Source organism: Helianthus annuus, chromosome 16 (assembly GCF_002127325.2).
Source record: "Helianthus annuus cultivar XRQ/B chromosome 16, HanXRQr2.0-SUNRISE, whole genome shotgun sequence".
Lineage (NCBI taxonomy): Eukaryota > Viridiplantae > Streptophyta > Magnoliopsida > Asterales > Asteraceae > Helianthus > Helianthus annuus.
This window is the reverse complement of record NC_035448.2, coordinates 102,646,791-102,663,105: the sequence shown is the minus strand read 5'-3', so window position 1 is coordinate 102,663,105 and position 16,315 is coordinate 102,646,791. Positions and strand designations below refer to the sequence as shown.

At 41.2% G+C, this 16,315-nt stretch overlaps 1 non-coding gene across 1 annotated transcript; it reads left to right on the top strand.

Annotated features, from left to right (window-relative positions):
* Nucleotides 1–2,068: 2,068 nt before the first annotated feature.
* On the top strand, nt 2,069–2,175 carry LOC118488704. The gene has a single exon (XR_004885248.1). It is a non-coding gene; the product is annotated as a small nucleolar RNA R71 (small nucleolar RNA).
* The last annotated feature ends 14,140 nt before the right edge of the window (nt 2,176–16,315 follow it).

The window sequence follows — 16,315 nt, the reverse complement described above, 5'->3', positions numbered from 1 at the left end:
AAATCAAGATACAAGGTCAGGATATGGGCTCAGAATTTCACCCATAACAATTGTCCCCAAAAATATAACTGTTGGATATCATGATTCCAACGGATATATTTTTTAGTCATTCCAACATGACTGGTAAGGATACATGTTTTCTTCGATCTTGAGAAGCTTGACAACTATCCCAAGCCTGTCCTGGTGAAAAAGGAGCCATCTGTTGCTGTTGCCGAAGGTTTCTCTTGTGATGACCTTGGATTCATGGAATCTATCGAGCCCATGACCTCCTTCCCTAATAAGGTAAATATCCAGATCCTGTATCCCGTACACATATACTAAACCTGTATCCTGGTTAGTTTGTCTTTATTGATACCTGTATTTTGTAGGGTCCAAATCGTCTAGTCGTCCTGCACTTAGAACAATTTTAATTTCCTGCAAGTAGAATAGTTTGACAGTTGAAGGTGGAGGGATCCTGTGTTTCCAGGATGGAGCCTTCAACTATTTATGTAAATATGCTTTAAAAACTTAATTGTGTTTTTGGTGGATGGGTCTCCAAGAATACAATCTTTTGGACCAATAATAATAAACTAACCTTTTAGCCTTATTTGTTGTTGTTATGTTTTTATTTTGAAAGGTATGTTTTGAATATCCTGATAAGATATCCTGGTCAGGATACTGATGAAGTGTTTAATACTTTTGTCATCAAAATGTCAGACAAAATTTGGTTGAATATGACTTTTTTGAAAACTTAGATCAATTAGATAAGGTTATCAAGACTTGAAAATTAATAAATCATACCAGAAACATTTAGGCAATAATTTCCAACCTTAACCTTTGAATCCTTTGTAATGTCCCCGGCATGGATGTCCCCTGTCTATGCAGGATATTGCATCAGTGCATGACATACTTGAGTATTTCTTCACTTAGTGATTAAACTTCATAGCTTCTTATCCACAAAAGAACGTGTGTAATCACAGCTTGTCATATCTTTGCAATCTTGTTAAAAACTTTAGTTTTACTGGGGATAAACCCTTAATGTACTGGGGATTAACCCTTAGTATCCTGGGGAAAATCCCAAATTTTCGTGCGCTACAGGCGGGAGTGTATAAACTCCGAGACTTAGAAAGGTGAAAACCTTTAAACCTTAGAGAGTATGAAAATACCCTTTCGTGAGAGAGGGTGATCAATCCTCATATACCTTAAGGATCCAGGGTATAGCCAACAGTAACGAAATTGTCAGCCACTTTTACATGAACTGGTCCTGCTACCTTGAACTATCCCTGGATAACTTGCGCTCCAGGCGGGGTGTTTAAACCCAATTCGTGAGAAAGGTGAATACCTTTAAAACTGTGAAGGGATCAGGATCCCATAAACGTGAGAGAGGGGGCCAATCCTCTAATCTTTTGAAGTATCCTGAGTGTGTATCCTGGAGCTATATCCCGAAGCATATTCTGCAAAACAACCTTAAAGCCTTTCCGAGTTTTTCTTTTCAGTGTCGGATATGAGGCGAGATACAGTATCTTCAAGCCTTTCTCGTCCACCTTGTTGTTGAGGAAAATTTTGTGACTCATTTCTTGGTTGTTGATTTTGTTCGTTGATTTAGGTTTTGTTGGTTACTACTATTGCCGGGTTCTCTGCAACCAAGGTTAGGGTGGTTACGCCATCCTTGGTTGTAGGTGCCCGTTGGGGGACCCGACGGCCTAGGTCTATTACAATGTAGTTTACCGATTCTGGTTGATCATCTGTTTCTTTCATACAACTCCAATTTTCATGTGGCCCACCACACCCTTCACAAGCCATAACCGAGACTGTTTTTTTCATTTCTAACTTTTTAATTTTTGAAGAAAGGGCCTTGATTTGGGCTTGTAAAGAAGTGCTTTCATCAACCTTATGGGCGCCCGGGGCAATGGATTTATTGCCTCGGGGAGTGTGCCATTGAAAATTGGTTTGAGCAATTTCCTCACTTTGATTATATATTTCCTGCAGGCGGCGATTACCTAAAAGTCCCCCGGAGCTAGAGTCAAGTGTTTGTCTAGTATGTGGCAACAATCCATTATAGAAAGTGGATACTTGTTGCCACACCGCAAGACCGTGATGAGGACACTTTCGTAATAGCTCCTTGAACCTTTCCCAAGTTTCATATAAGGATTCCCCCTCGTCTTGCGAGTATGTATTAATTTCAGTCATTAATTTAGCCGTTTTAGCGGGAGGGAAATACTTATATAGAAATTTTTGCGCTAGTTCATCCCAGGTGTTTACCGAACCAACTGGGAGGGTGTTAAGCCAAGCTTTTGCTCGGTCTTTTAGTGAGAATGGAAACATTCGAAGGCGGATGGCGTCATTTGATGCTCCATTGATCCGAAAGGTATCACATATTTCTAAGAAATTAGTGATATGTAGGTGGGGATCCTCGTCCGCAAGCCCATGAAAGGTTGCAGAGTTTTGAAGCATCTGTATCAAATATGGCCGAAGTTCGAAGTTGTTGGCTTCGACATTCGGTGCATTGATAGCGGCGTCGAGATTACCTATGGTTGGGCGTAGGTAATCCATGAGGGTACGTTGGTCCGCCATTGGAAGTGGGTCCCCCGAAACCTTCTCTTGGTTTTTAGCTTTTAGTCTTTTTCTGAGAAAGCGTTCGGGTTCTTCTAGAGGTTCTTTTATGTCTTTATTAGAACTGGAGCTCATACACTAGTAGAGGTGGCGTCTGGTTCCAAGTCCTGCAACAAAAACAAAAAGAAATGCTGGTCAGAAAGTTCACCACGGCCCCATGCTCGGTGAGCACGGCCCGTGATTGGAGTTGCAGCGATTGTTTTCCGGATCCCTGTTACTGGAAAGTTAGACACGGCCCCGTGCTGCACCGACACGGCCCCGTGCTCAGCCTTCTGTAACTCGGAAAATAAAAACTGCCTGTACCGATGCTGGACACGACCCGTGCTGAGCTCTGCAGAAGCTGAAAAATTTAAGAAAATCTAAAAAAATAAAAAGAAAATAAAAAAATGATTAGGCCGTTGATTCCTAACTTTATTAAAATTCTTGTATCCCCGGCAACGGCGCCAAAAACTTGATGTGCGTGAAGTGTGTTATATTTTAGGTATATATTTTAAGCCCTTTTACACTTTTTAGCCAAGTTTTAAATTTATAAAACACGATAGTTACTAACACTAAACACACATATGGGCAAGTGCACCCATCGTGGACGTAGTATAGTGTTGGTAAGATACCGAGGCTGTCCAAGGACACAAGAGATTTTAGTACCGGTTTATCCTCAACGTCTAATCAAACCAAAATGTTAGAAAAAGATTTTTAAAGTAAGAAAATAAAACTAACTAAAAAGCTGAAAATAAAAATAAAAATAAAAACAGATAGACAAGATGAATCACTTGGATCCGACTCGTGTGTTAGTGTAACCTTTGATTATTTTCGCACTTTTGCACTTATTTAAGAGATTATCTTAGTTATTGTAGTAGGCCCCTCTTTTGAAGGCGACGTTACCCTCAACCCAGTAGTTTGAGTCAGCAAGGATACAATCCTAAAGGGTCGGATTATTGAAAGATAATTAATTAAGTTATTAATGCATAATGTGGTAGGCCCCTCTTTTGAAGGTGACGTTACCCTCAGCTAAGTAGTCTGAGTCAGCAGGGATAGAGTCCTAAGTAGCTGGGTTAAAGTTTTAATAGTAGTTAACTTATGAGGGGATCAAAGAGTTCAACATAACAAACTAGTAATTAAAGTCATTAATACAAAACCAATTAAAAAGTGCAAAAGATTAAAAATAAAAGTATTACACTAAACACTTGTCTTCACCAAGTGATGTAAGAGACTTAGGCAAACATGGCCTTTGATTGTCAAGAACTCTTACGATCAATCTTGGATCCCGAGACGACTCACACACTCTATGTTGGACAATGGATGATGGTGGTGGATGATGGTGTTATGGTGGTGGTGGGTGGTGGGTGAAGTGTGAGAGAGGTGGTGTGCCAAGGGATGAGTTGAAATGTCTCCAAGCACTCCTATTTATAGGCTGAACAGAAGCTCGGGCACGGCCCCGTGCCCGCTGGGCACGGCCCCGTGTCCATCCTTGTCTCTCTCCTCATTAATTGTAATTCGCAAATACAATAAATGCGCCTGCAGGAGTCTGACCACGCCCCCGTGTCCACTGGGCACGACCCCGTGGTGGGCAATAGAAGCTTCTAAAGGTTTGTCTTTTCTGCTGCTTCTTGGGCACGGTCCCGTGCTCGCTGAGCACGGGGCGTGTTCAGTATTCTGTTTTCTTGATTTTGCTTGGGAAGATGCTGTTGAGGGGTCAGGCATTCCACTTTTGTTCCTTTTCTTGTATTTATGTTAGATTTTGCTGTCGTTTTGCTTCTTTTGTTAATTTTAGCTCATTTAATCCTGAAAATACAAAAGGAAGACAAAAACACACTTTTTCCAACATTAGTACTAAAAAAAGGGTTAGTTTTATGCCACATTTGATATAATTTATATGTTGCATTTTGCGCATATCAGTTAGCTTGGCTAACACTCCTCCGATGCTTAAGCTAGTATTGGGTTCAAATAAAATAAATTATATTTTAAAAGAGACAGAATTCATACCATCTTGAGTTAGAAATTAAAATCTAAACTCACTTGAAATAGGCTTTGAGATGTATAGCATTCCAGGATCTTGGTAGTATATCCCCCTCTATATTCTTAAGTTGATATGCTCCTTTTCCGGATTCCGATTCAATCTCATAGGGTCCTTCCCACTTTGGAGCCAACTTTCCATCAGCAGGATTTGTAGTATTCTGAAAAGATTTCCTTAACACCCAATCCCCGACTTGGAACCTTCTAGTCCTTATATTCTTGTTATATGCTCTGGATATCCTCTGTTGATTTGCCGCCATCCTTAGCTTTGCGGCATCTCTTGTCTGATCAATAGTATCCAGTTCTTGACATAAGATTTCAAGATTTGATTCAGGATCCCGTAGGCTTGATCTAGTTGTCGGTATCACCATTTCTGTCGGGATCACTACTTCTGCCCCAAATACCAAAGAAAATGGGGTTTGCCCAGTAGCATTCTTCACAGTTGTTCTATCAGCCCATAGGACAAATGGTAGTTCCTCTACCCATTTTCCTTTTTTGGCACCTAACCTCTTCTTTAAATTGTTGACAATTATCTTGTTCGAGGATTCTGCTTGTCCATTTGCTTGAGGATGCACTGGTGTTGACGTAATCATCTTAATTCCCCAACTCTTGCAAAAGTCCGTAGTTCTCTTGCTGATGAATTGAGAGCCATTGTCACAAACTATCTCAGCTGGTACCCCAAATCTGGTCAGGATATTCCTCTTTATGAAGGATACCATTTCTTGATCCCTGACTTGAACAAAGGCCTCGGCTTCGACCCACTTGGAGAAATAATCTGTCATTGCTAGCATAAAAACCTTTCCTCCTGGAGCCTTTGGAAGTTTTCCCACTATGTCCATTCCCCATTTCATAAACGGCCAAGGGGATACGATAGGATATAATGGTTCTGCAGGCTGATGCAGGATGTTGCCGTGTCTTTGACATGCATCGCATTTCTGAGCATACTCCACGGCATCCTTTCTCATGGTTGGCCAGTAATATCCTATTCTCAACACCTTCGAGAACAGAGATCTGCCCCTAGCATGGTTGCCACAGTCTCCTTCGTGTATATCCTGAAGTACCTCCTTGGTTTCAGGATCCTCCAAGCACCTTAGGTACGGACCTGCAAGGGATTTCTTATACAAAATATTATTTATAATAGTAAAACGAGATACCTTCATCCTAAAAGCCTTAGGATTTGCATCCTTTGGGATATCTCCTTCTTGAAGATACTTCACAATTGGAGTCATCCAGGATTCAGGATCCTTCTCAGGATATCCGTCACCAGGATCCTGGATACATGCTACTTCTTTATCCTGAGATTTGAAATGTTCCATTGCAGGATACAAGATGTGCACTATAGGTATCTGAGTTCCCCCCGGTATCCTGACAGTAGATCCTAAGTTTGCTAGAGCGTCAGCTTCAGCATTCTTTTCTCTTGGTACCTGTTCAAGTATAAAAATTTTGAAATATCCTACTAATTTTTTAACAATTTCAAGATATTCAGCTAACTTTTCGCCTTTTACTGCATAAGATCCATTGAAATGGTTAGTAATCAACAAGGAATCAACATATACTTGTAAATTTCTAATATTCATATTTTTAGCTAATTCTAATCCTGCTATCAGAGCTTCATATTCTGCTTCATTATTAGTGGCAGGAAACTCACATCTAATGGCCTGGGGTAATATGTCCCCCTGTGGCGATTTTAGTAGTATACCCAAACCTACACCTCTTACATTAGATGCACCATCAGTATATAGTGTCCAAGATTCTTTATTTTCTCTGAGTTGTTGCACTTCTAGGTCTACTTTATTTTGAATATCACTACTAAAATCAGCCACAAAGTCTGCTAGAGCCTGAGACTTTATAGCATTTCTAGGTTCATATATTAGATCATAGGCACTTAATTTTACTGACCACTTAGCCATTCTACCCGACATCTCAGGTTTCCTAAGCACATTCTTAACAGGATAATTAGTTTTAACATGAATCCTATGTGTTTCAAAATAATGTCTAAGCTTAGTTGATGCCATAACTAGGGCTAATATCATTTTTTCTAGATGAGAATATCATGATCCTTTACAAGGACAGCACTTACTGCATTCCCTGATACTGCGAGATATAGGGATAATGGTTCACCATTCTCAGGCTTCATTAATAGAGGTGCGGTTGAAAGATATTGCTTTAATTCCTGTAGGGCTGCTTCATGCTTTTCTCCCCACTCGAACCTCTTATTCTTCTTCAGGATATCGTAGAATTCCTTGCATTTTTCCGAGGATCTTGATATAAATCTGTTTAATGCTGCTACTCGCCTTGTTAATCTTTGAACATCTTTCATCTTTGAAGGTGACTTGATATCCAAGATAGCTTTAATCTGCTTCGGGCTTGCTTCTATCGACCTTTTAGTCACCATGTATCCTAAAAACTTTCCTGCCCCCACTCCAATATGGCACTTGGCAGGATTTAGTTTCATATTATACTGGTCCAGGATATCAAATGCTCCTTTAATATCCTGGAGATGATCCTCAGCCTTCTTGGATTTGACTACCATATCATCAATGTACACCTCCATGGTGTCCCCCAGTTTGTCTTTAAACATCATGTTCACCAATCTCTGGTACGTTGCACCTGCATTTTTCAAACCAAAAGGCATCGCAGTATAACAGTAAATACCTGTTGGTGTCATGAAAGCAGTATCCTCCTGGTCTGAAGGTTCCATTTGGATCTGCTGGAATCCTGAGGATGCATCCATAAAGGTTAACATCTCATGACCGACAGTGGCATCCACCATCGAGTCTATATGAGGCAGAGGGAATGGGTCTTTAGGACATACTTTGTTCAAGTCTGTGTAATCTACACAAACTCTCCATTTCCCATTCTTCTTTTGAACCACGACCACATTTGCTAGCCACTTGGGAAATTTGACTTCCCTGATCATCTTGGACTTCAACAGTCTTTCAACCTCTTCTTTAATAATTGTATTTCGTTCCGGAGCAAATTTCCTTCTTTTCTGCTGGACAGGCTTGAATGACCTGTCAATACCAAGCTTGTGTGTTATAACATCCTTGGAAGTACCTGTCATATCCTCGTGCTTCCACGCGAATGTTGACATCCTGCATTTTAAAAAGTTAGTCAATTGATGCTCAATATCCTGAGGGATATTGGTCCCTACGAGCACCGAGATATCTGGATTATCCTGATCCAGGATAATTTTCTTTACATCCTGCTCTGAAGCCTCCACGATATCCTGGGCCCGCATCTTTAATTGCTATGCTGCATTAGGCTTGGTTGAGGATTTCATCGAGGATGAGTAACATTCCTTTGCCTCCTGTTGATCACTTTCCACCTTGATAACCCCCAAGGAGTAGGGATCTTGATACACTAATGATAGGTTGATGGCATAGCTTTCATATCATGGATCCATGGCCTACCCAATATGATATTGTAGCAGGATAAGGAGTCCATGACACAGAAGCGTTGTATTGAGCTGACCCCTTCAACATATACTGGTAATTTTATCTCCCCAACAGTATTCTTTGCTTCTCCACTAAACCCTACAAGCACAGTGGACTTTGAGGTAATATCCATCTCGGGGATGTTCATTCTCTTCAAGGTTTCCAATTGGATGATGTTGATTGAGCTGCCATTATCCACCAATATCCTGCGTACAAAGTGATTAGCAACATATAAAGTTATTACCTGAGCATCATGATGAGGATCTTGGATAGTATCCCTGTCATCACTATCGAACGTGATCATTTTATCAGTCGTGAGGGTCGATATCCTGGTTGGCTTATTCCCCCTTTCGGCCTTAGCCTCTTTTGCATGTCTTTTGGCTGCAGAATAAGAAGTTCCGCAAATATCGGACCCTCCTGAGATAAAGTTAATTATCTTGGCGTCGGCGGGAGGTGATGCTGCTCGTTCAGGATCCTTCTCAATATCCTGACCCTTATTCTTCTTTCTGCCCAGAAGATCCTTCAGACATCCTTTGCTTAGTAGGTAGTGTTTTGGTCAAAAATCACACAAGGATTATGCAACCAAAATCTTTGTAAACGGGGAATGATGCTTGATATGACGAACAAAGATAAGGATCACTTAAATGAAAATTGCACAAGTGACACAAGGATTTATACGAGGAAAAAGCCCTTGATCAATGAATGATCTCCGGCATAAAAAACCTCGGGTGATGGAAACTACCGATCAGCAAACTTCAATATAACAAACAATGTTTACAACTTTGGATGGTAACGAGCTAGGTACAAGGATCACTATAGTATCGTATGCTAGAGCGTGTGAGAAATGTGTTGTTGTGTCTTACGAATGCTGTAGAGTGCCATTTATATAAGCGTGTGTGGTTGAATTTTAGGCAAGTCCCCTAACTACTAGCTCAATACCCCTTTAGAAATAGAAGTAAATTTAGCCTAACTAATTGCCCGTAATTTGTGCTAAGTTTCCATATTCTCCACAACGTCTATTTCCGGTGATGTATGTGCGAGATTTACGTGAAAGATTCCTTAATAACGTTGCCAAGACCAGGTCCAACTCGTAATCCCTGCAAAACAACATTAAATTCAAAGAGAACAATCGTTAGTATGAGGATCCTTAGGATGATCCATGATCCTGATCCTGAAGCTCTTCTGAGGATCACTATCTGCCAAAGAAACAAGGATCACTCGTTAGGATATCATGTAAGGATCACAGGTCATTAAAATCCTGCCCTAACAATTGCCCCCAAAATATAAGGAGTAATTATATAATATTAACGAGTTATATTTTGCCGGATCTTATCTATAACTAACTCAACGGATATATAGCCGTTAAGAATGAACTATCCGTTGCGATCTGACGTCATGGAGGTGACAACCCTGCACAAATCATCATTATAAATAGAAATAGGGATAGGATCGTTTGCATTTAAATTCAAGGACTCTTCCCTTTATAACCGCGACCAGAGGATTGAACAGGTATTCCCCTTCACCTTCTCTCTTGCTTGCTCTGTTTTTCTTATTTCGTTCAATATGTTGCTCCGGAACTCTCCCAGCAAGGATCCTAAGAATAACAGCCCCTTGAAGGGTCAAGGGATCATCAAGGATTCCCCCACCGAGAGGTGTTGTTTTACTGATTCTCAAATTGACAAGATCCGTCACTGTTTTCCGGCGAACACCCTCTTTAAATCTTTTAGCCCTACCGCTCTGAGCGATTACATCTCTGAGACTTGGGTTGCTTTCCCAGTCACTCCTTTCATGATAGGATACTCGTATCCTTTCCCTCAGTTCACCGAGTCCTTTTTCTCTCTTACCGGCATCTGCTATATCCAGGCTATGCTGATGATTTGGAGGGTTTTATACACCCTTGAAAGGATCATCGAACAAGAAGGAATTGATCTGGGTATGGCGGAGCTGGCTGAGATGTATGATCTCACAACTTTTGGATCCCACCGATACTTGTTCAAACGAAAGGCTGGAGAAGAGCACCCTGTTCTCAAAGTTACCAAAAATGACATGAACTGGAAGCGGCGGTTCTTTTTTGTGAGGAGAGATACCATCCCTGATGGGAGGGATCTGCCCAAGAAGTGGGCTACCCATGGTAGGATAGAGGATCCTGGAAGGATCACCGTAGAACTTATCCTTTAGCATAAGGATCACTGACATTCTTTTGTTTCCTTATTGTGCAGCTATATCCGTTTCTCATCTTAAGTTGACTCCTGCTGCAAAAGAGAGACTCTTGGCCTTTAGGAAGCTTGATCCTGAAATAAGAACTTTCCAGGTCACCACCCAGGATTCTCAGGAAGTATCCTCTGCTTCTGTCACAATGTCAAGTAAGTATCCTCTTTTAAGGAGTATTTATATAATGAGAGTCAAATAAAATTAAGATACTTATCTTGTTTTGGTTGTGCAGGCGCTGGAAAATCCTCTAAGTCTGCTTCGAAGTTCGGCATCGATGATCTTACTAATGTCAAATCCGCAAGGAAGAAGACTCCTGCTGCTAGCCCAATTGCTTTAGCCCCTAAAGCACCTATCAGGGGAAAAGGAAGCAAGAAGAGAAAGGCCTCTGAGGATTTGCAAGGTCTGCCCCTGCTCCGCCAACAGTGTCTGGATTACATCAACGAGGTAAGGATCACTATCCTGCTTGTGTATCCTGCTAGTCTAAGGATTACTTGATTTCTGAGGTCATTCCTTGTCTTCCTTGCAGAAATTTGCTGAGGTAGAGACATATGTTGGCCACGTTGAGGATCAGGATCGCCAGATTGCTGACCTTCAACAGGTTGGGGTGTTGAAGGATCTCAAGATAGCTGATCTTGAGAAGGAGCTTCGAGCCACCAAGGATGATGCTGCCAAGATGCTGATCAACTTTGACTATGAGAAGCATGAGATCACCCAAGATGCCAAGGTCTCTGCTGCAATAGCTATGTACAAGATCCAGCTACAAATGGCTATGGAGGCTCAGGATCCTGCTTTCGACAGGAGCACATGGGACGTGGAGGGCTGGAAGGCGAGGCTGGCAGAGCTGGAGGATGATGAAGAGGCTGAGGAGATCCCGATGCTTGAGGGTGGAGGCGCTGGCAAGGATCATGGTGGAGAGGCAAATGGAGCCGGTGGTGATGGTGCAGCGAAGGATTGAGCTGCAGGATTGGGCAATGATGGAAATTTCGAGACTTAGCCGGAGCCCAATTTTTTGTTTGGTGGTTGTGATGTTTTAAAACAATTATGGTCTGTATTTGAACAATAGGTTTAGGGTTGAGGATCTAGGATCCTGTGAACAATAGGTAGGATTACATATGGTGGAGGGATCCTCTGTTTGGGGGATGAAGCCATTGTGATCCTGCCGCCTTTAATTTCCTGCACTTGCTATGACCGCATGAACAATGGACACCCTTTGCCAACCCATGTGGACGAGCCACGTTTTGCTGGTAGAAACGTGGGTTGGCAATTTTGACAACTTTAAAAAGGGGTTAAATATTTAATGAATAAAACTTTTAACTTTTGACTTATCCTGTGATGTTATCCTTGTATATCTTTTGAACTTTCAATTGTTTTGATTTATACTTGTATAAGTAAGAAAGGTTAAGCAAATTATGTTTAAGAAATTTATGATATGATCCAGGATCAAATATCCTATAGTCGAAAACTTCCAAAAAGTAGTTAATTTTAAGGATCATAGGTTCAGTTGTCAAAGTGTAAGGGTTATTCAAAATAATGAATGTAATCAAAACAGTTAAGGATCATACCTAAGAATCCAAGTTGGGATCCTAACCTTTAATCAGGATAACCATAGGAAGAACTTTAATGGATAATAAGGATTGAGGATCCTTAATTGTTTATCTTTGAAAACCTGAAAATAGAATATAACTTGGGACTAAGCCAATATCATAGATAAGTTAGTAACTAGGGACATGCCCAAAGGATAACTGGGGACAAGCCCAAAGGATCACTGGGGACAAGCCCGAAGGATAACTCGGGACAAGCCCAAAGGATCACTGGGGACAAGCCCGAAGGATAACTGGGGACAAGCCCAAGGATCGTATTTAAACTGGAGTATGGCCCTCACTGGCGACTATCCAAACTTAGTGACATGAAAATGCCAAAACCTTAGCTAACGTGAAAACGTTAGAAACCTTAGGAACGGATGTATGGTACGTCTACCATTATACGTAGGATCCTAGGTATAGCCAGTACGATGGAATTATCAGCCCCTAAAGCGAGTACTGGTCCCAAAGACGTGAACTATACCAGGATCATCGTGCGCTACAGGTGAAAACTGGGGACAAGCCCAAGGATAACTGGGGACAAGCCTAAACAACTGGGGTTGAACCCAAGGATCTGAGTTGCTTCTGAAGATTGTCGACAACATGCTAAGGATACCTGGACTATCAGAACTCAAAATCTCGTGAGAAAAGGATGAAGGATACATGATCCTTATCCTTAAATAAGAAAATATGTAAATAAGAGTTCAAGCTTAGGACATTACCAGAGTAAGGATCATCGATACTTCAGGGATCCTTGAAGGATACTTCTAATGTAAGGATCATATGTGCCAGAAGGATCCTGCTCACATGAAATATTTCTTCAAGTGGACAGCATTCCAGGCTCTTGGTAACAAATTATCCTCCATGGTCAGCAGTCTATATGCCCCCTTTCCTGCTTCGGCTTCGATCAAATAAGGGCCTTCCCATTTTGGTGCCAATTTCCCATCAGCAGGATTGGTGGTATTCTGGAATGCTTTTCTCAATACCATATCCCCAACTTGGAATTTCCTTATCCTGACATTTTTGTTATAAGCACCAGCCATTCTTTGTTGGTAGCTAGCCATCCTTATCCTAGCCAGATCCCTGATTTCCTTAATAGTATCCAAGTCTTGAGCCAGGTTTGCATCATTCTCCTCAGGATCACGGGTACTTGTTCTAGCAGTTGGAACCACCATTTCTGTTGGGATCACTGATTCTGCCCCAAATACCAAAGAGAATGGTGTTTGACCAGTAGCATTCTTGGGGGTTGTCCTATCGGCCCAAAGCACATAAGGTAATTCCTCTGCCCGTTTCCCCTTCTTGGATCCAAGCTTCTTCTTCAGATTGTTGATGATGATCTTGTTGGATGATTCTGCTTGACCATTAGCTTGTGGGTGGACTGGTGTTGATGTTATCATCTTAATCCGCCAGCTGTCACAAAAGTTAGTAGTTCTGCTCCTAATAAATTGGGGACCATTATCACATACAATTTCAGAAGGAATGCCAAATCTAGTTATAATATTTCTCTTAATAAAGGATATAACTTCCTTTTCTCTGACTTGGGCAAAAGCTTCAGCCTCTATCCACTTGGAGAAGTAGTCAGTCATAGCAAGCATGAACACTTTTCCACCAGGTGCCTTAGGGAGCTTGCCGACTATATCCATCCCCCATCTCATAAATGGCCAAGAGGATGGAATAGGATGTAGAAATTCAGCCGGCTGATGAAGGATATTGCTGTGTCTTTGACAAGGATCACACTTCTTAGCATACTCCACAGCATCTCTTTTCATAGTTGGCCAGTAGTATCCTGTCCTTAAGATCCTTGAGAACAATGCCCTGCCCCCAGTGTGGTTTCCACAATCTCCTTCATGGAAATCTTTTAAAAGTTCTTGAACTTCAGGATCCTCGATACATCTTAAATATGGTCCTGCAAGAGATCGCTTATACAGCATATTATTTAAGATTGTGAATTGAGATACCTTAATTCTGAAAGCCCTAGGGTTTTCTCCCATAGGAATCTCTCCGTGTTGTAAGTATCTCATAATTGGTGAGATCCATGATCCTGAACAAAATTGAGTATCCTCACTAGGGATCATTGCAGAATCCTCTTCTATTTCCATGCCCACCTGATTTTCAATAGCAGGAGCCAGGATATGGATGATGGGGATACTTATATCCTCTGGGATCTTCAAAGATGATCCTAGATTGGCCAATGCATCAGCTTCTGTATTTTCTTCCCTTGGTACCTGTGTCAAACTGAAGAAAGCAAAGGAGAGTGCCAATTCTTTGACTATCTCTAAATATTTGGTTAGTTTTTCACCTTTAACAGCATAGGATCCATTAAAGTGATTAGTGATTAACAATGAATCCACGTATACCTCAAGATACCTGATCCCCATATGCTTAGCAATTTGTAAACCAGCGATTAAGGCTTCATATTCAGCCTCATTATTAGTGGCTTGGAACTCACAAGCTATGGAGTGGGGTATTATGTCCCCCTGTGGCGATTTTAGTAGTATACCAAGCCCCGTGCCTTTAACATTTGAGGATCCATCAGTATGTAGTATCCAAGGATCCTTGGTTTCATCCAGCTGTTGGACTTCCAATTCGGCTTCCTTTTGTAAATCACTACTGAAATCAGCCACAAAGTCTGCTAATGCTTGAGATTTGATGGCTGTTCTAGGCTCATATCTTATATCATGGGCACTAAGCTTTACTGCCCACTTAGCCATCCTTCCGGACATCTCTGGTTCCTGAGGACATTCTTAATTGGAAAATTAGTTCTAACAACAATAACATGGGTTTCAAAATAATGTCTTAGTTTAGTAGATGCCATAATTAGTGCAAGAATAAGTTTTTCAAGGTGTGAGTATCTGGATCAGCATCAAGTAAACTCTTACTTACATAATAGACAGGATATTGTGTACCTTCATGATCCTTAACAAGGACTGCACTTACTGTTTTTGAGGATACCGCAAGATATAAGGATAACACAACTCCTTTTTCTGGTTTCTTCAATGCTGGAGCTGAGGACAGGTATTCTTTGAGGGCTTGTAAAGCACTTTCATGCTTCTCAGTCCATTCGAATTTCTTGTTCTTTCTTAGGATATCATAGAATTCTTTACACTTTTCTGAGGATTTGGATATAAATCTGTTTAAGGCTGCTATCCTGCCTGTTAGCCTTTGCACATCCTTAGCGTTGGCAGGGGATTTGATATTCACCAATGCTTTGATTTGTTCCGGGCTTGCTTCGATGCCCCTCTGGGTTACCATATATCCTAAGAATTTGCCTGCTTTAACACCAAAGTGACATTTTGAAGGATTAAGCTTCATGTTATAACTATCAAGGATATCAAATGCTTCCTCCAAGTCCCTTAGGTGATCCTCAGCTTTCTTGGATTTTACTACCATATCGTCTATGTATACTTCCATAGTTTGTCCAATCTGATCTTTGAACATCATGTTCACCAGCCTTTGATATGTTGCACCTGCATTCCTTAATCCAAACGGCATAGCAATATAACAATATAAACCGGTTGGGGTCATAAAAGCCGTATCCTCTTGGTCAGATGGTTCCATCTGAATTTGTTGGAATCCAGATGATGCATCCATAAAGGTTAACAGTTCATGACCCGCCGTTGCATCCACCATGGAGTCAATGTGGGGTAATGGGAAAGGATCCTTAGGACATGCGCTATTCAAATAAGTGAAATCGACACATACCCTCCACTTTCCATTTTTCTTTTGAACAACAACCACATTGGCCAGCCATTTTGGATACTTCACTTCTCTAATCATACCTGCTCGTAGTAATCTTTCTACCTCTTCCTGGATAATGACATTTCTTTCTGGTGCAAATTTCCTCCTCTTTTGATGGATTGGTTTCACTGACCTATCAAAGGCCAAGTTTATGAGTGATAATATCTTTAGATATACCTGTCATATCCTCATGTTTCCATGCAAAGGTAGATTTTCTTCTTTTGAGGAAGGATACAATGTCTTCTTTCATTTGTCCAAGGATCCCTGATTCGAAATAGATTTTGGATTCAGGATCATCAGGATCCAGGAGGATTTCGTCCACATCCTGCTCTCTTGTCTCTAAGACATCCCTTGGAGGATACTTTAATTGCTATTGTTCCCTTGATTTCGAGGCTGGTTTCATTGATGAGGTGTAACAATCCTTAGCCTCCTGCTGATCACTATCAATCTTGATTATTCCCCAAGGGCTAGGGAGCTTTACACATTGATGGTAGGTGGATGGGACTGCCTTCATATCGTGTATCCAGGGCCTGCCAAGGATAACATTACAACAAGATAAACAGTCAATAACACAAAATTTCTGATAATTATGTAATCCTTCCACGTAAATTGGGAGTTTGATGTCCCCCAGGGTTTTCTTAGTTTCGCCACTAAATCCCACAAGCACGGAGGATCTTGGTGTGATGTCTGATTCAGGAATACCCATTTTCTTCAGAACATCAAGTTGGATAATGTTTACCGAAC